The 6492-nt window shown below is 49.4% G+C and overlaps 1 pseudogene; it reads left to right on the top strand.

Annotated features, from left to right (window-relative positions):
* The first annotated feature begins 2034 nt into the window (after positions 1 to 2034).
* On the top strand, positions 2035 to 2163 carry LOC144112519 (U2 spliceosomal RNA; annotated as a pseudogene).
* Positions 2164 to 6492: the final 4329 nt, after the last annotated feature.

Raw genomic sequence — 6492 nt, 5'->3', positions numbered from 1 at the left:
GAAACTCTTGCCTGTACCTTTGCATCACAATTTATTGCGGCGGCGGCGGAAATTAAAATTCAAGCGGGCCCGCCCGGTCGTTTATTTACTTTCTAGTGCTGCGAACCAAAGTTCGTAAGGATAATGTAACGTCGAAACTTACGATTGCAATCAGCTTCGCCATTCCGGAGAGGGCACGCTATGGTGAATCACAAATCCATAAATATTGAAATAAAAAAAAGTAATTATGACCTCTAGTAAACTGGCAGCCTTGAATATGCTTCCGTACAATTTTTCTGTGTTCCTTCCTTCGCCGTTTCGATGTTAGCATAATCCTTTCTTCGGTACGGTTAACGAACAATGTAAATAGATGAATAATGATGAAGTAAATGCAGTTCAAAAGCAGAGTCATTTACATATTATGGAAAATATGAATAACTGCGCAAAAAGGACGGGACAAGAGAGAAGAAGCACAGAAACACACGAGACAAGCGCAGTTTCTGTGCTTCTTCTCTCTTGTCCCGTCTTTTTTGCGCAGTTATTCATATTTTCCACAATGTCGTACCAACTAGCCCCTCACCGCACTCTTCTAGATTTCATTTACATAGTTCATAATTTTTTTTGCGCCCCCCCGTTCCCTGCTACCACAGCTGGAAATGACTCTGACAAACTTCTCAGTGCTTCACATACTTCTCCGAAACGCTTACAAAACCGGCGCCTGCCTAAATGTGCGGATAGCTCCAATATCAAAGGAAAAACATATTGTCCGAATCATGTAATGATTCTTCCCTAAGGACGAGCGAAATCACACTTTTTCTTTCCTCCTGAACAGTATTGGGCTGGGCGGACAATGCCCAAGCTTTAAGCTTCAATGCTGAAGTACAGCAAAGTTCCTTCTTGTGCACAGATCGACTGTTCCCTTTAATATTGGATCTACCTGTACATCTATTAACGTCTTCTTCACAAGTCTACGCAAGTTATGGCGCGAAATATTTCTGACGCGTTCCCTTAGTCTAACCATTCGCCGTTACGCACGCACTGATTGAAAAGTAATAAAAGCGAATTGAGCTCAATATCCCCCTTTCAACTCGGGCCATCGCTGAGGCCCCTTTTGGAAGCAGTCAACAAGATCGCAATCGAAGTTCGAGGCACAAATTCCCATCCAAAGGGGATTGGACCAAGCGCGGTCCATTAGGTATATTAGAGAGTCACGTCCTGATGCGGACGTGATCGTAGAAGGGCCTTGGGGGCGTCCCGCACGTGACGTTACCGCTCCCAGCGGACTCAGCTAGCTTAACCGCGGCCGTAGAGACGCGTACCTGAGAGGCACGCCTCGTTCGGCCTCTGCGAGCGCCTGGGGCACCTTTTGTGCTTCCACCGCAATTGAAAACCCGCAGGAAATAAAGCGGGCACATTGGCAGCCGCTCCAAATTGAGCTCAAATTGAAAGCGGCTGCTGCAAGCACGGAAAAGATGAAAGGACGCGACATGCGCGATCCCTAAACGCCGCGAGTGAGCGCACCGTAAATGTCGGACGCCGGAATGCCCTTTATCTTCTGCGTTCTCTCTGATTTTCTTTCAATTCAGACGCGCATTCTATAAGGCTTGAACGTCGGACTTTCATCCATTTTCGCGGTAGGTGCTGCAAAGTTTAATCTCGATCACAAATATAGGTGCAAGCTTTAATTCAATTCAATTTATTTTGTCATGTACACATGGCAAGGGTCGAAGGGAAAAAGCAAGAAATTGTGGCTTGACATGCCCCTTGGGGCATCATTAGACGAAATCAAGGAGTGAAGCACGCGCGCACACACACGCACGGACAAAAAAAAAGGACAGCAAAAACACATCGCATAGAAAAACAGGTCTGTGGTTATTTAAATCACGTCAACATTTCATGGAACCAAAGAAATCAAAGAAGCAGTGAAAGCATGATGAAGCTAAGAAGTAGCACATATATCCTGTACGTTTTTACGGCATGCTTGTGATATGTCAACGTGTGCAGCATATGTGTATGTGTGTGTACCCATACCCATGACCTCTGATACCTGATTTAATATCTGCTGCGGGTCCTTGGACCCAAGATATTAAACTTATCTTTGGAATATGGCGGAGTGCTTGGCTTAAAGCACTCTGCCACGGGTCGGCCCGGTATTGCACTGCCTCCGGGATCGGCCCGGGGCATATTAGCGCGCGCCTTTTCTTTCTATCTTTGTTCTCCTATCCTTTAACTCTCCTTCTTTCAGCACGCGGCAGCGAGCCTGGCTTGGCTTGAGCCAGTAGGCAGGCCCGTGGACCTTCCTTTTCCTTCTTCCTATCATCATCAGCAGCAGCAGCAGCATGAAACTTATTCAGAAGACGTGGAACCGTATTTGCTAGACTATATGTACCGTAAACTGTGCGGCATGTTGGAATGCGCCGCAGTTGGCTGTGTCTGTTAGCGTAAATTTGTACATTTAGCAAAAGGTGTGCCGTGTCATGCATGTAATTCACATCTTGTTTTATTTCCTTCTTATATCATTGAGCCATCCTAACATTATACATTTCAGATACTTGGGTAACAAATACTACCGATGTCTTTTTGAGCTTCAAGCCCGGGAAAACCTGCGCGGGCGCTTCTGTAGTTAGTGCGGCTGCCAAAGCGTATACTACACGGCGCTGAGCACCAAAAGTAACTCGCGAGAATATTGAATGCTTGATACACCCCATTCATTTCATATGACCCTCAAAACTCTTCAGGGCCAGCGCAGGACGCCCTGCGCTTTGGAAGCCACATTCTGCAACTTGCGAGAAAAATAACTCATCAGTATCAGCTTTTTCGTGCACCAAGGATTTAAAGAGATTCTTTAGTTTTCTGTCAGCTACAAATGAAAATAGTCCCATTTAGTTACACACTATTCGCTACTCGCGGCCGATAGATGGCGCCAGCTGATGTCCAATTCAACATCAACAGAAAAGCTCGGCGTATCCACTCTATGCTTAGCCACGAAGGTGTTGTACATGTCATTCAGGTGAGCTTGGAAGAAGAGGTAGAATTAGCAGACAAAGAAAAAGAACGGCAAAGGCTCAGTAGAATACAGAAGCTTCTACGGGCAATCTGTAAGGATGCATTCTTGCAAATATTGCACCCAGAGTTTCGCGCATGCATCTAATTATTTTTCTTTCCTCATCAGCACTCTTCCTTCCTTTCTTCTCTTAGTCCCTAATTTTGTCCCTTCCCTTACGGCGCGGTTCAGGCGTACGGCGGGATGTGCGACAGATACTGCGCCATTTCTTTTCCCCAACAACCAATTTTAAAGCGAAAGCTTAACTGGCCGCGAACTTGCGATTTCGCCGTGGCGGTGCTCCGAGGAGGCACATGACGTCACAACGCGCGCCTCGCCGCGGAGCCGAACCTGTCTGGCTGGGCCGGCGGCGGCTGACGCACTCGGCGCGAAATAGAGACGTGCTCCAAGTCTCCGCCAGTGCGGTCAGAGTGCGCCGAACGCGTCGGCGGTCAAGCGCGCGCGCGCGCGTTATGCCGGAGTATAAACGCGCCTTAACAGAGCCTGCGCTTAACCGCTAACCAACGTATTCGGTGGCGGCATCTATGGGAGCCACTGAAACCCCCCGCACACTCACTGAATAAAAAAAACTGTGCCGGGGCTCGGAATCGAACCAGGGCCTTTGCCGTTTGAGGCGGAGACGCTACCACTCCGCCACGACAGCTCAAACTACAATCATCAATAAAGGCGCATCTAGTGAATGCACTCTTCTGATGCAGAGGTGTCCGCGCTTTCGCTACGTATATCCTGGACTAACAGAGCTAGGCCATCAGCAATTTTTTTTTAGTTTTCACTCACTCACTCGCGTTTCGTTGGAAAAATGTAAACGCCGGGTTTTCAAGCACTCTAGCGGCTGCATTAGAGCACGAAAAATATTCTTCACTGTTTCTTCTGCTCAAAAATTTCCTCACGTATTATATCCGTAGGTATGTACATTTAATGCGATTCTTTTAGCTGAAAACATGACGCGAAATTCTCCATCATAGCTCAGAGCGCAGCAAACATTCGTAGTGCGACACAGTTCGATCTTAAGCCAAATACAAGTATATTCAATATGACGGAACGTGCAGTTCTACATGGCATGGCAGACGATGACAGAAAGAACGAAAGTAGAAAACGAAGCAAACCGCAGACAGTGTACCCGGCCTTCTACAGAAGGACGAAATAATCATCTGCAGAACAGAAACACTCCGGTACGCAAGATACCAACCTTCAATACAAACTAGGGCGAAGTAGCGTGTAATAATGAAAATTTAAAAAAAAATTGATAGCGCCAAGCATGAGGCTGTAGGTTGTACGCACCGGAAGTGCGCACTAGCTGACGCCCACCATTTTTATCAAGAAGAAACCGACATTCGAGGAAGAGTTCAGTCCTCTAGCTCCCACATTATATTTGCAACTGGAAAGCGCTGGCGCGCTCAGCGTAGCTTCTCCAGCCACGATCGCTCTGGCCTGGCTACTGATGACGAACAGCGTACGACGTAAAATCTAGTTTTGCTGGTCTCACTAAAGTACACCGTGTCAGTGCCTGCTAGCTGAAATCCAAAGAGGCTATTCAACGGTCACATGGTCCCCTTGACACTTCGCCGAAAACTAGCAGAAACATAGCCCTAAACATGTAGTTAAGGAATTGACTGGATTCCAAGAGAAGGCAGGAGTAGCCGGGGGAGGCAGAAAGATAGGTGGGCGGATGAGATTAAGGAGTTTGCGGGCATAGGGTGGCCGCAGCTGGCACTGGAAAGGCTTAATTGGAGAGACATTGGATATGCCTTTGTCCTGTAGTGGGCGTTGCTAAGCTGATGATGATGATGTAGTCAAGATAAACTGCTTCTTCGTTATCAATTCGTATACTGCGGACGGCTCATTTCAGTTGTGAGTGAGCGCCGCGCATCAAACACCGTCAAAAACAAATATGTCATGATTTTTGCGCAACGCCAAGCGCCTGGGTTATTACTACTCTGTCGATACACACATTATTGCGCCCTCACCATCCCTCAAGATGTAGGACAACAAACAAGTGAACGCCGAAGCAGTGAGCCAGCTCAATTCCTATAGCACTCCCTTATCAACTCGGGTATTACAAGAAAAATTCAAAGCGCTGTGGACGGGGCAAAGTGAAAGGAGACACACACGCCAGTACTATTATCGCCTACGTCATCCGGACCCGTGCTGTGCCCCGCTATCTCCTCATCGCTTCATCACCGTTTTTTAGCTAGTACGTTGTGACCTGCCCAACTGCGGTCAATAACATCTCCATTTCCCTCTCGTCTCCCGACGGAATACAGATATATACGCAGCAGCAAACACTCCACGTCCAAAGCCAGAGCTGCACAGCCCTCGCTTTCCGTAACCCGGCTCGCCGTGTCACATTTACATTGGCAAACAGCGGAGGCCGCTTACGCCTCCACGGCCTTCGCGAGCCGCCCGCGCACACCTGATACGGGAACAGGCTGCAAGGACGAGTGCAACGGCCCCGCGACACACACAGGCTGTCGCGAGCGGGCCCGCAAGCTGCGTCCTATTTCTCCCTTCCTGCCAGTCGCGTATGTACGCGAGCGAGCTCTCTTATAGCACACTGCTAGTTCCTATACATAGCCGCCGCTGCTGCAGCTGCTTTCCTGTCCGCTCGCCACCAGCACTCTCAGTCCAACCGCAGGCTCTGTTCTGTCTATCTGTTTAATTTCCCGACAACACGCCCGCACTGAGGCGTCCATCTCGTCTCCGCGGGAACGGATTTCATGCAGGTCCCAGAATCAAGTTTGGGCCCGAGTCCCGTGTCTTGGCAATGTCCTGTGTCTTCCACCTATATACTGCCTTGTCGTTCGAGCCCCCTCTCTATATAAACGCATTGACCGAGCCGCCCGGCCGTGATTGCATTGCCATTTGCACGCACACCGTGGTGCGCGTTCCCGCATGGCAGGTGAACTCGGCTGTGAAGGCTATAAATAGCGGAGGCTTCGCGCTTGCGCGGGCGCGGCTGGGTTGGTGGCGGCCACGCCTGCATGACTGAGCCGCCGACTGGGCTGCTGCCACGCGGCGGCTGCCTGAGCGCTTGGGAAGTCTTGTCCGTCTCGCCGAGGAAGACGGAGGCGACGACGAAGCGGTGGCGCTCCGTTCGCTTACGTAACCGAACGTCGGACCCAGTGTATTTTACCACGTTTAGGGGAAGAAAAAAAGACAGCGAGAAACGACGTGCAAGGGAGCACGGACAGGACCTAAGTCATTCTCTCTTGGCGTCCTATCTTCGCGTTGTTTTTTCAAAACACGACCTCGTAACTATCGGCCGTTCTCGAGTGTCTCGTGGAGTGCCCCTGCTCGATCGATACTGATGCTTCTAGCTGGCGAAAACAGCACTGCATCAAGCAGTGCGAGGGAAAGGTATGGACCGCAAGAAGGAGCGGAAGACTCGATCGCGATTGTCCTTTCGCTATCGGAAGAATGCGCTGACAGTATGGCGGCGTTTGAAGGGT

The sequence above is a fragment of the Amblyomma americanum genome, unplaced genomic scaffold (assembly GCF_052857255.1).
Source record: "Amblyomma americanum isolate KBUSLIRL-KWMA unplaced genomic scaffold, ASM5285725v1 scaffold_348, whole genome shotgun sequence".
In the NCBI taxonomy this organism is placed as follows: Eukaryota; Metazoa; Arthropoda; class Arachnida; order Ixodida; family Ixodidae; genus Amblyomma; species Amblyomma americanum.
This window is presented reverse-complemented; position numbering and strand designations above follow the sequence as displayed.